The sequence below is a fragment of the Hemicordylus capensis genome, chromosome 8, assembly GCF_027244095.1.
Source record: "Hemicordylus capensis ecotype Gifberg chromosome 8, rHemCap1.1.pri, whole genome shotgun sequence".
In the NCBI taxonomy this organism is placed as follows: Eukaryota; Metazoa; Chordata; class Lepidosauria; order Squamata; family Cordylidae; genus Hemicordylus; species Hemicordylus capensis.
In genome coordinates, this window is record NC_069664.1 from 21,504,569 (window position 1) to 21,518,650 (window position 14,082).

Below are 14,082 nucleotides of genomic sequence, written 5' to 3' on the forward strand. Positions count from 1 at the left end.
GTATATGTCACCCGACTCCCATAGGACTCAGGGCGGCTTACAAGCAAACATACACAACAACACAATTTCATAAAAATATATCTTACATAGCCTCATAAACCACAGCCCCATACAATACTCATTCCACATGATATAATAACCATGGATTACAAGATCACTCTACGACCAGATATCTCAGCAACCAAACATCTGGCGGAACATTTCAGTCTCACATGCCTTACGAAAGGCCAACAGATAATGGAGAGCTCTGATATTATCCAGGATATGTAACATATAGATATGTAATATTTTGCAAATCTTCAAGCATTCAGAAAATATTTGAAGAACATTCAACCTCAGAATGCAAAGTAGAGCATGTTGGGAAGCTAACTCATTCCATTTATATTTAGGAGGTGATCACGGCAGATATATATTTAAAAAGGCCACTTTGCAGAATGATACATTAGATATCCGATTGACTTTGCCTCTATTCCTCTCCATAATACTGAGCTGGACCCCTGAATGTCTGTCCTGTCACTGAGGATAAACAAACCTTTATGTCCCATGAATGATTCTCATGCTGTAGCATTTGTTAAGCTATTAACAAATTTTATATATTCTCATAATTGCATCTCTTGAAATTCTGAATTGAGTTTTATAAGCAAGGAAAGGATTGTGGATTGTGCTCTATAGGAATCAAATGGAAGAGAGCACCAATGTTTGTATCAAAAAAACCCAAGGAATCCCATCTCTCCTTGATTGGCATTTTAATTAGCTCCTGTCCTTTGGCTGCCACAGTAATCAGATTGAGGAGAATGGGAAGCTTACAGACCGTTACACTTATCTTTAGATTACAACATCTTAAAGAAAAAAAGGAAAAACCTTACAACTGCGAATACTTGAAGGGAATGATACAGTCAAAGCACCACTCTTTGACTGGGACACAGGTTTAATCTTATCATGTTAACAAGGAATTACTGAGCCAAGATTTTTTTTTTAAAAAAATTAAATTCGCTTGTAAAACCTTCACTCTCCCAGGCTTGTCAGTAACATGGCAAAGGTTCTGCAGAAATAAAGACAGCCTTGAATTCCAGATATCTCGCAAAGGAACAAAATCTATGATGCTTTTATGGGGCGATTCTCCTCCATAGTTTCATTTGTTTATAATGAACCAGGTTGTACAGAGCTGTAACTGGGGATGAGGGGCAAAGCAGGACCAAAGCAGACCATAAGAGGGGTGAAATTTAAGTCTCTACCTATGGCCAAGGATAGGACTGAATAGAATACCTGGAGTTTTCAGGGTTCTCTAAAATGTCTTTTCCTTCCTCACAATTCACAAAGCTAGAATAAATGCATGCTAACAGTACCAAAAAAAAGATCTTAATTTACATTGTTTATACAGGTTAGAGAAAGCTGCATTTCAGAATTTGGATTTTCAGGGAACATAATTCTGGGGTTTTCTACTGCAGAGTCCACAGGGTCCCGCCTACATGGAACTGAGCTCTTCTTATCGTTGAAAACAACCACCATCAACCACTGCAAGGAAAGCAATACACAAGAAAAATGGGTGACGGGGAATGAGATGCAATGTGAAGTGTGAGTAGAGAGATGGAAGAAGAGTTTGAATGTGAGAGGGTGTGAGTAGGACTATGCTACAAATGTATGCTGTTTCTGTACTGGTTGGATAGCTTCTCCTATCCCCTACCTAAGATGCTGGTGACACACACAGACGTAACCACAACTCCCAAGGTTTCCAAGGAAAAAGTGATTACTAAACTAGTATGTCTGCAATATGAATGCACCCTGAAAAAAATATAGAGAAGAAAAACAAAGACAGATCAGAGAAAGAGGGACATAACCATCATGAACAATAAACGCTAAATTTGGATCCTCTGTTTCAGATTCAGGTCCTGGGTCTGAAAGGGTTGAAGAGACCGCCAGATTGGACACATTTGAGATCTGCTTTAGAAATCACCTTGTATGAAAGATTTGCCATCACCTCAACGGTTGCACCCACTTCACTCTGAGTAATTTGAAATGTGTATATCTTCCACCCACGTAGTTTGCTTAGGCTGCATCGCTGTGCATCATGCTGACAATACATGGCATGTTACCAGGATGAACCATCACCATGCAATCTACCCTAACCATGTGTGTAGAAGCTATGCACATTATCTGAATGCTAAAGTGGGATGGAAGCAACCACAAAGGTGGAAAACAAGAGGGCTGTTCAAGGTCATCCCTAAACCGGGCCAGATAATTCAATTTCCAACTTTTCTTGAACTTACGGAGCCATATGTTTAAAGGAGAACACAGCTTGTCAGTCTTCTCCTTCCTCAGCACAGACCTCTGTTCTGTGTGGAAGGCTATGGGTCTTATTCGCTTTCCTCCATTTTAAGAAAAAATCATACAATAGGATACAGCTTGTACAATTTTGCTCCTTCTTCTTTTGGTATGTGTTTTTTCATCCTTCATCACAGTTTGGTAATGAGGCAGCACAGGACCCTGCGGTCCCAAGCAAGGCTTGCTTGGATGAACCATGAAGAATAGCATCAAACTACACTCTGAGCATGAAACCAAGCAAGGCACCATTTCCCAAGAGCCTGGATTAAACAGATCCTTCCTTGGTTTGCATTTTACAGATGCCCCTGCGTGCTTATGAGACTGAGCCCAGAAATGTATGTACAGTATGTATGTATGTATGTATGAATGGATGTATGATATTTATATACCACCTGATATGTGTACACCACAAGAAAATATGTTCTGGTAGGATTTTCGTTTCTGTTTTTCCTCCCAGCCCCAAGGGGTTTGAAAGAAGGTGCAAGGTTCCCTCCCCACCCTTCATCTAAGTGTACTGCCAAATCCCCCTAGTTCCCCCACCCCACGGGACTCGCCAAACAGTTGTTCAGAGTTTTACTAGAGTGTGTCTGATGAACTTCTTTGGGCTGCCTATTTTGCCAGGGAAACAGGCATTCAAGAGAGATTTCTGACACTTCCTGGTTTGGCCCTGTTTCAACTGAACACATGGTGGAAATAGTAGCAATATATCAGTTATTTCGCTTTGGGTATGTTCAGTTCTCATGTTGTCTCTCCAGATTATGAGCAGGTCACTTGTGAGATTTTGTTTATTTATTTTCCAATTAATGCATTTCTATGCACATATAAAAAAAGACAATACATTGGAAAGATTACATCAATATATAAATACACAAGACCTAAAAATATCTAGTTTTTTACATCTATCTGTATAAAGCTGCTTGGGACTCACTCACTGGAGCTATTCTGACGATCAGTGGAAAGAGGGCTAAGGGTGCAAACAGGTGTGCAGAGTGCTCACTCGCTCCACAAACCTGGTTTTAGGGCAAGGCACTTCAGAAGGTGACCCGCTTGTGAAAAACCGGGCTCGCAGCCGAGCCCGGTGGTTCTTACGATCGGGAAAAATCGGACTAGGCTTTCCTAGCCCGATTTCCCCCGATCATGAGAATAACCCATTTGTGTAGAAGCAACATAGGAAGAAAACCAGGGTAGCTTTTCTTCCTACCTTGCTTCCACACAGTCACTTCTACCCAGGTTTTCCTCCTACCTTGTGTCTACACAATTGAAAATTGGGAGCACACACAGCTCCCAAACCTGGGTAGAACACAATTTTTTTTAATTGTGTGAATGGCCTCAGTATATGGTTGCTTCTTATGTTCCTGTGTCACAGAATGGAACAGTGGTTCCCAACCAAGTTTCCTCCAGATGTTGCTGAACTACAACTCCCATAATTCCCAGCTACAATGTATTATAGCTGGGGGTGATGGAAGCTGTAGTTCAGCAACATCTGGAGGAACCCTGGTTGGGAACCACTGGAGTAGAATGTGGCTTCTTAAGCTTGTGGGTGGGGATGATGGGAGTTGTAGTTCAACAACAGCTGGAGGCCAAGTTTGCCCACCTCTGTCATATTGCATACTTCTGACCGCATCATGCTGTGAGTTACCCAGAGAACAATTTGTTATTGGGCGGCTAACAAATAAAGTTGTTGTTGTTGTTGTTGATGATGATGATGATGATGATGCTATTTACACACAGTCTACCAGAAGTTATTGACTGGATTTGTTACTTTAATTATTAGGAGGAGAGCTGGTCTTGTGGTAGTAAGCATGACTTGTCCCCATAGCTAAGCAGGGTCTGCCCTGGTTGCATCTGAATGGGAGACTTGATGTGTGAGCACTGCAAGATATTTCCCTCAGGGATGAAGCTGCTCTGGGAAGAGCAGAAGGTTTCAAGTTACCTCCCTGGTTTCTCCAAGATAGGGCTGAGAGAGATTCCTGCCTGCAACCTTGGAGAAGCTGCTGCCAGTCTGTGAAGACGATACTGAGCTAGATAGATCAATGGTCTGACTCAGTATATGGCAGTTTCTTATGTTCCTATGTTCCTAAAGGTCTAGGATAATAATAATAATAATAATTATTATTATTATTATTATCATTATTATTAATAAAGTTGTTGTTGTTGTTGTTTAACTGGGTTATTCGCTTTCTTCCAGGGCTGCAGGGTACCCTCCACAGAGACTTAAATGCAAGCCATTTGTCCAATGTGGATTGGAAGCAGTCCCTGGGATACACAACTCTTTGAACTTGGACTCCTGCCTTTAGCCCTTTAGATCTCCTTCTTGTTTATAAAAAATCACAACATAACCTGGTTTCTAGTGCTCTGCTGTCCTTATTGGAATTCATTATGCATGGTGTTAGAGGATTATTGGCACCAAGGGGAATGAACACGCAGTTGATACATTACTGTGGCTCCCTAAGGGATACAGCTGCTACCTTCAGCTCATCAGGGATGGTTTAAAAGCCAGCAAAGGACTCTGTAGTGTAAGAGAGCTCCTGCAGCAGGAGCCCGGAGGGCTGATTACTACCTCCTCCCTCCCCACAAGGTTGTTCGTCAGTGCTGACTCAGCACTTTTGAACTTCATGATGATGCCCCAGGGGAAATCAGCAGGGTGATTGATGGGAATCCTGGGTGGGAAGGGGAAAAGGGAAATGCCTGCCCTATTCGCTGCTTGTTCACTGCATCACATTCTTGACTAAAGGTTGAAGCTAATGATTTGGAGCTGGAATTCATTGGCCTAGTTATATGGTGCCACAGGGATGGAATGAGTTCTAGGATGCTCTTCTCACTGCAGCACCAGGATGGCTGGTCAGAGGACAGAACTGCAGAGTCCTTCAGACAATCAGGCAGAAACCCTTGGGCAGATCCCTTCTTAGCTAGAATCAGGTGATCAGGAAGAAGCAACTACTAGTCTTGTGGTAGTGAGGATGAATAATTTCCTTTGCTAAGCAAAGTCTGCCTTGGTTTACATATGGATAGGTGATGATATATGAGCCCTGCGAAATATTGGATGGGGTAGCTCAGTGGTAAAGTATCTGTATAGGCCCCAGGTTCACTCCCTGGCAGCAGTGCTCTTACCCCTGGACTTTGGGGCCGAAGTCCAGGGCTGCCACAGCCCCTAGAGGGGGCCCCTCCAAAGACCTTTAGGTCCAGGCTCCAAAATTACCTGGGTGTACCTCTGCTCCCTGGCAGCATGTCCAGGTAGGGTTGGGAGAAACTCCTATCTGAAATCATTGTGCTGTGATATACCCAATCAACCCAATGGTTGTAGAGCAAAGAAATTGGATGCAATAATAGGGAGGGGGAGGAGGAAATGCTTCCCCCTGCTAACAGAGCAAAAAGGTACTTTTTAAAGGTGGTGATTGTCTTTATTTAGCAGAGGCAGAGCAACTGGTCCTATCCATCCCCAACAGCATCCCTTCAGTGGCAGTTGCTGGTGGCTGTCTTCCATTTCCTTTTTAAATTGTGAGCCCTTTGGGGACAGGGAGCATCTATCTATCTATCTATCTATCTATCTATCTATCTATCTATCTATCTATCTATCTATCTATCTATCATCTAAACCACTTTGGGAACTTTTGTTGAAAAGCGGTATATAAATATTTGTCATGTTGATATTCATATAAAGCACCTCCCCATGTGGAAAGCTCCCTGCATGTATGTTGATGAAACTGCCTCGAGGGTGTTTGGTCGGCAACCCCAGTTTGGGCAAACGTGGGGAATAATTTAGTTCAAAAGGGGAGAGAGTTCCAATCAGCCTTAATTTGTGAAAGCGTATCAACTCAAGAAAATCAGCTTGAGAGGGAGGTTTTAATTAAATCAAAAAGGAGTTTATTACAAGTAAAATCAGACTAAGTTACTGTGTGGGCCTAGTTTAAAGACACTACAAAAATGCTAAGAAACAGACTATTGTAAGGCACATTTAGCTTAAAGTTCCAAATTATGTGTAAATTCCCAGGTGGGCTAGGAGAGGTACTTTAAGATAGAGGGGCAAGGTTTCAGAAATAAGAAAAAGGGATAGGTTCAGCCAACAAGAAGCCGGGCAAGAGGCTAGATCGCTTGTCCTGAAGAGGGGGACACCAAGGTGGTCTGCTGGAGTTCCTTGTTGCAGTCTGATGGGGTCCAGAGTGAGAGGCACAAGAGAACTCTAAGATGTTTTGCAGTGGGAGTCCCAGGTGGGTCATGGAGACACTGGGTCATGGAGCTAGGGATACTTATATCCCAAAACGTGCCTTGAAGGCACTTTTCTTTTGTCATACTTCACTGAATAGGTTAGCCTATACAGGCTTCTTGGGAATGCATTGTGTCTGATTGTCCTTCCTGAGTAGGAAGGTGTGTGAATTGCCCATTGTATTCAAGGCTGATTGTGAGGACAATTGGAGTGTGCAGGTGTGTCCAGAGCATCCTGTGCTGCGAAGGGCTTCTCAATAGTTCTGTCTTATCTGCCTTCGCTTCCTGGCCTGAGTGCTTCATTAACAACAGGTATTATCTCTCTGGCGAGAGGAAGAGGGGAGTTTAGGTTTCATTCCAAGTCTGAAATGATCTTGAATACGAGACACTTGCAGCAGCTAGTTCTGGAGTCTGCTTAGCCAAGGCCCCCTCATAGAAAGAGGGAGTGTGGATCTAATCCCTTTTCCAAGTTATGGGGCATGCAGCCAAATCTAGGGACAACCAGTCCACTGCCAACTAAGTGACTTTTCCCCATGTGTAACAGACTGGGAGCTCACTGAGCATATCAAATGTGCAATCTCCAAACTGAGAGAGGAGAGTTAGTCTTGTGGTAGCAAGCACGACTTGTCCCCTTAGCTAAGCAGGGTCTGCCCTGGTTGCACTTGAATGGGAGACTACATGTGTGAGCACCGTAAGATATTCCCTTCAGGGGATGGAGCCACTCTGGGGAGAGCAGAAGGTTCCAAGTTCGCTCCCTAGCTTCTCCAAAGATAGGACAAGATTTTTTTTTTTTAAAATATATGACAAGATTTTTTAACTGAACCAACAAACTACCCAAACAGTACATTGCCAAAGCACAATTATATACAAAGTGGTTGTTTGTACATCATATATCTACAAAGATTTACACACAAGGATTTGGCTGAGAGAGATTCCTGCCTGCAACCTTGGAGAAGCCACTGCCAGTCTGTGAAGACAATACTGGGCTAGATAGACCAATGGTCTGACTCAGTATATGGCAGCTTCCTATGTCCCTTTGTTCCTAAGCCTGGAGATCCAGTTGCAACCAGGAAGGCTTCTGGGAGCTGGAAGAACTTGTAGTAAAGTAGCACGCAGAAAAGAAAGTTTAAGAAAAGGATTGTTCATAATTGCTAGTTGACTAAACCCATCACTGTCATTTCTTACCATTTATTGGGCCTCAGTTTACCCATCAGCATTCATGGCTTTAACTCAGCTCAACCCATAGGAGAAGCGCTGTGTTGCCTGATTAGTTAATGCCTTATAAAGTGCCGTGACACTCTCTGATAGAGAGCAGAATTAATAATTACACTGTATTAATCCTTTCAGTAACCCACTGTGCTGCATATTTGGTCTCTTTACTGTGATAATGAAATGGGTGTGTTTCACTGTGCCTTTCTGAAGTGCCTCAAAATTGCCACAGACTGTTAGGAATACATTCATCCCCCCCCCCAACCCACCCTCTTCCCTGCCCTTCACAACAAAATCCTGAAGCATATGTCTGTCCTCCATATTAACGTGTACGATTTTGAACCGCCAAAGCTGCGTCTCAAGGAGCATTCCCTGTGGCTAGAAAGCAAGAATAATCAGCCCTTCCTGGAGAGGTTCCCTCATCTGTGCATTTGCTACAAAACACCCCTTCCCTCACGAGAGTCAATGTTTTGTACATGCAATTAAGCCAGACATGCGATGCTACAAGGGAATGGTTAAGCTCACACTGGGGGATTATGGCTTGTTCTCCAGAACATCTCACAACAGTGGTGAAGAGAGTTGGGGATGACAATCGAGGCTGTGAGGTCCTCTGAATGCTCCCTGGCAGCTCCAAGGAGTAAAAGCCCAGCGGCAACTTTGAGGGCTACAGTACAGCTGCCAGGGGAGGCTCCTCACTTAGGGCAGAGTGGGCAGTGCCCACCCCAAAATTTGCCCAAGTCAGCAGCTGCCTGCTTCACTGACTCTGCCTCTCAGTCTGTGCTGCCATGTTCCCTGCTTGCAGCCTGCTTGCTGCAATATTTGCACAGAGTGGGCGTCGGGAGCACCATACTGAAATGCCACATGTTTCATTGGGCTCATTTAAATATTCATGAGGTAGCAGCCAATTCAAAGGCTGGCCTTTGGTTTCAAAAGGTGGGCAGAGCTGGGAATGATCTTCTCCCAAAGATCAGAATCATTTGGACAATGGTTTTTCCCATGACACTCTATGGATGCAAATGCTAGACTTTGAAGAAGCAAGATAGAAAAAGTATTGACGCTTTTGAACTTTGGTGCTGGAGAAGACTTTTGAGGGGAGACCATGGACAGCCAGGAAAACAAACCAATGGATGATAGAACAAATCAATCCAGAATTTTCACTTGAGGCACAAATGACCAGGCTCAGACTATCATACTTCAGACACATTATGTGAAAACCCAGCTCCCTTCAGAAGTCCATAATGCTGGGAAAAGTTGAAGGGAAGATAAGAAGAGGACGACCAGCAGTAAGGTGGATGGACTCGATTACAGTTTCTGTTATGCTAGGTGCAGCGGGGAAGTAACTTGCCCAGGGAGCAAGAAGTTGCTGGTTCGAATCCCAGCTGGTATGTTCCCTAGACTAAGAGAAACACCTATATCGGGCAGCAGTGATATAGGAAGATGCTGAAAGGCATCATCTCACACTGCACGGGAGATGTCAATGGTAAACCCCACCTGTATTCTACCAAAGACAGCCACAGGGCTCTGTGGTCACCAGGAGTCAACACCGACTCGATGGCACAACTTTACCTTTACACTTCCACTTGGTTATTTCTCTCCTTGGATTCTGCTTTAAAAGAAAATTGCTGCCTTTGAAATGACAGAAAGTTGTTGACGCAGCTCTGTTCTATTTGATATTGTTTTATTGTGTTTCTTTGTTTTGCTGCTTTGGGCAACTCCATAAGGAAGCAAAAAGCAGAGTATTTTTTTAAAATCAATAAACAAGCCATATACGAATGAGGAAATAAGTCTCACATTTGCTTGCATTTAGAATCAGAGCACTCCATACAGCATGCTAAAACATCCCCTTAATGCATCCAACCCTCCCTCCAAGGATTATTACAGGCTAGAGGTTCTCACACAAATTTTGGTGGACTTATGTAGCAGGGGTTTGGGCTATTCCTGGTTATCCTCGTGCTTACTGGCCCAGGTTACCAGCAGCTGCCTTTCTGGAACAGCTAGTTCAGAGCATATTACACCTATTTGGAAAGAGCTGCATTAGTTGCCAATTTGTTTCTGGAACCATTTCAAGGTGCTGGTTATTACCTTTAAAGCCCTTGATGGTTTGGGCCCTGGATACCTGAAGGACTGCTTTCTCCCAAGGGTTTCTGCCTGCCTAACAAGATCATCAGAGAGGGCTTTGGTCCATGTGCCAAAACTGAGAGAGGCTAAATTGTCATGCACACGGCACAGGGCCTTCTCTGTTATTTCCCCCAGGCTCTGGAATGCTCTCCCAGTGAGTGTCTGCTCCTTGACATCTGTGGCTGTTCTTTTTAAAAAACCAGCTCTATGAAAAACCCGTTTATTTGTTCAGGATTTACCCCTTTGGGGCTGCTGGGTCTCTCAGCTTTCCTATTTGTTTCCTTTTTAGCCTACTTTCGAGTAGGCTTATGACATCACCCAGCATTCTGTGTGGTCCATGTGTCCATGTGTACCCCCCCCCCATCAACTTCACAATATCTGAACCAATAGGAACCAAATCGGGTACAGTTGTAGGAACACATAAGGACACCTCAATGGTGTAGTTTGTGATGATGTCATCCATCCTGATCCAAGATGGCAGGTGCGTAACTTTTGAGGTGCAAGTGGGCTAACTTGTGAACCACCTAACCAGTTTGAACCAAATTAGGTACAGTTGTAGTGAGTGACACCCAGGGACATCTCAACAGCGTAGTTTATGATGATGTCATCCACCCTGATTCAAAATGGCAGAACCATAAACTCTCCCAACAGTTACTTTAACTGAGGCCTAGTCCTCCCTCAAGCCAGACTATCACTACAGCACCCACAATTTTTTTTAAACAACAACAACAACAACCCCGAACGTTAGAAAAATAACATACCAGGGAGAAGGGCTTACTTTATCCCTTGGTAGCTGAGCAAAGAGGCACCTTTTAAAGTGGCAATTCCCTTATGTTTAGCAGGGAGAGAGCAATTGGCTCTCTCCCTGCTAGTAGTAGTAGTAGTAATAGTAGTGTCTTTGGCATTTTGCTGGGGCCTTTATCACTTGTTTCTGCTGATCGGACCAAGTGGAACAAAGCCCCAACTCATCCAGCTAGCAAAGAGCACTATACTCACAGCATCCTTCCTAATATTGCTCAAGAGATGCCATATTTTCCTGGTGCATGACACATTTTGTGCTAACCTGGGTCACTGGAAGCCCAACACTGGGTTTCATTTAATTTCAATTACTGATCATTGAAACATTTGCTCTCCTTTCCAAAAGCCATCAACGACAACCCATTACAGAGTGGTTATTTATAGCAGGGCATGTTAATTTTACAAGATCACAGGCCAATGATTCTCTGCTTGGCTTTAGTGAAAGGAATAATTCATTGGAGCTTTCATGTTTGCCGACATAACAACCACCTGTGGCTGGCAGCCTCTGGCAGGAAGGACTCTTGAGCGGAGTTTGAGGGCAGAAAAAGGTAGAACAGACAGACATGCCTAGGCAGTGATAAGCTGAGAGCAGCTGATAATCACATGGCTGGACTGCTTGCTGGAAGATGAGGTGTCATCTCTGCCACCTCATCTTCTGATAGTGGGGAGGATGTTTATGGACAGAGAAAGCACTCACACTGATAAACCCCTGCTAACTTGACAAAGAGGCACCTTTTAACGTAGTGATTCTCTTTATTTAGCAGGGGGATAGTAACTGGCCCTATCCACCCCTAGCACAGTACCTCCAGTGACCGTTGCTGGTGTCTATCTTATGTTTCTTTGTAGATTGTGAGCCCTTTGGGGACAGGGTTCCATCTTATATGTTTGTTATTCCTCTGTGTAAACCACCTTGAGCCATTTTTGTAAGGGCGGTATAGAAATCAAATGAATGGATGATATGGGGAGAAAAATGGCACATCCCATTCAGCTCTCCTTTGTGATGGACTCTGTGGTTTCCTAAGGGCCATTTGACTCAGGACAGACCTGGGTCAGCCAATAAAGGGCAGACTAGATGATATACAGATTAGATGACTGGGCCAGATTTTTTTTTTAAAAATGTAAGTAGTACCTGTGTGAGACCTTAATCTAGATCAGGATAATAGGAACATATGAAGCTGCATACTGAGTAAGACCAATGGTCCATCTAGCTCAGTTTTCCTATACTGACTGGTAGAAGCTCTCCAAGCTTTCAGGCAAGAGTCTCTCCCAGCCCTACCTGGAAATACCAGGGACTGAACCTGGGAAAGCAGATGCTTTCCCACTGAGCTACAGTCCTTACCCGAATAACACAGGTTGCAAGCAGAGGCACACTTACCCCTGGACTTTCACCACTGGAAGCCTACAGGCAGGATTTGAGGGCATGCCCTCCCTCCTGCTGTTACTCCCCTGCAACTGGTACTCAGAGGCATCCTGCCTTTGAGGCTGGAAGTGGCCCATAGCCCTCCGACTAGTAACCGTTGATAGGCCTCTCCTCCATGAAGTTATCCAAACCCCTCTTCAAGCCATCCAGGTTGTTGGCTGTCACCACATCTCATGACAGAGAATTCCACAAGTTGATTATGCGTTCCATTAAAAAGGTACTTCTGTTTGTTGGTCCTAAATTTCCTGGCAATCAATTTCATGGGATTCCATGAAATTCCAATTCCACTGAACATGTTTTTTTAAATAGGTGAATATTTGTGCAATTTAAGGGACTTTCAAAGGAAATTTCCACTAGAATAGCTAGTAGCCAACCCCAACATTGAAAACGGTTAACATTTCGATACAGCCCTAATTCTAGCCTGTAGGTTATTCTTCAATAAAGTTTGTAAAAATCTATTCTTTCTGCCTGTGTATTACCATCAAACATAGACTGGAGCTTAAAGAAGATAGCTGAAGGCCTCTTGCCTGGATGTGGGATTTTACATAGTCCAATGTGAACAATATAAAGCCTTGTCTCTAAAGAGCATCTTCAGGTCGAAACATGATGATGGGAATGAGACAAAGCCCTGACACCATTCTCAGACTGTGAAGTATGTCTGCTTGTGCAGACTCAGATGGTGGTTGCTAGGGAAAGCATGAATTGAGGTGGAGAATACAGGATGGGAAAATATAGGTCTTGGAAGAGGAAGTAGAGAAGAAGAGGGAAAATAACACCCTGAGAAAATGAGATAATGCTGCTGAGAGAGCACAGGATTGTCACTTGTCAAAATACCTTTCTGTACTGAATCATACCTATTGCTGCAACAAACCACACAAGGAGAGCAATTTTCCCTCAGTAAAATCAGCTTGCAGTCATACAGAGAGTTGCGATGGAGACGTTTGGGATGACCATGGCAGGGGTAGGGATGTGCAAATCGTTTTGAGTTCAAATTGATTTGACTTGAATCTTGTCGATCCGAGGGATTTGACCTCGAAACGAATCTGCCCTGGTATGCTTGGCTGCAGGGGGAGAGTGAAAGGAAGTTCAATTGACTTACTTTAGCCCGGTTCTCTGCACTTTGATCAGCAGCCACTAGAGGGATGCTGTGCTGGGGATGGATAGGGCCAGTTGCCACTTAAGGTGCATCTTTGCTCAGTCAGCAACTCCTTTCCTAATGAGCCCTAGCATGGAAAGGGATCATTAAACAAAGGTCAGGGGGTCATGAAAAACCATACCACTAAGAGCAAAGCATGCCTTATTCCTGCCTGAGCTATGCCAGCTGGCCATCTTGTTCATATTGTACCAGGTCAGATAATATGTGCATCCCCCTGAATTGGCCCAAATGATTAAAAAGGGTTGTGTGCCAAGAGCATACCCATCCTGACATTACTTCTAGACATCCTGATACCCTCCCAACCCTTTCCTTTATCAGATGTTGGCAGCAAAGTGGTTCATCTGAACCGCTGCTCTATGCATGACCCAAATACTCGCTTAAATTTGGCCCACAACAGACATTGGTCCAATCTGGGTAGAATCAGGTTGATTTGGTATGGCCCAAAATTGGCTGTTGAAGCTTCTCACACTCCAATAAGCACAAGTCAGACTGTCCTCTTGACACAAGCTCTGCTGGATGATGTTCTCCTGCAAGTAAGAAGAGGGGCATTTGTGCTGGAAAAGGACAAAGCTAATGCAAAAGGGCGTTCTATTAATAACTCAGGGGGACAAGAACTCATTTAATATAAAGGTGAGCTACCGTAAATTGCCGATTTGCACTGGGAAATGTCTTGTAATGTAATGAAACTCACTTAAATGGCATTCCCCTAATGGGAGACGCTCCATGGCTCTGAGCTTGGTGCATCTCAGGTGGAAAAGGAGATGGAAAGTTTCCATAAGGAGGAATGAAGGAAAACATCCCCAAATTTCAAATACTTTACTAAGATAACAGAGGAGTGGGGCTCTTGGGGCTGGTC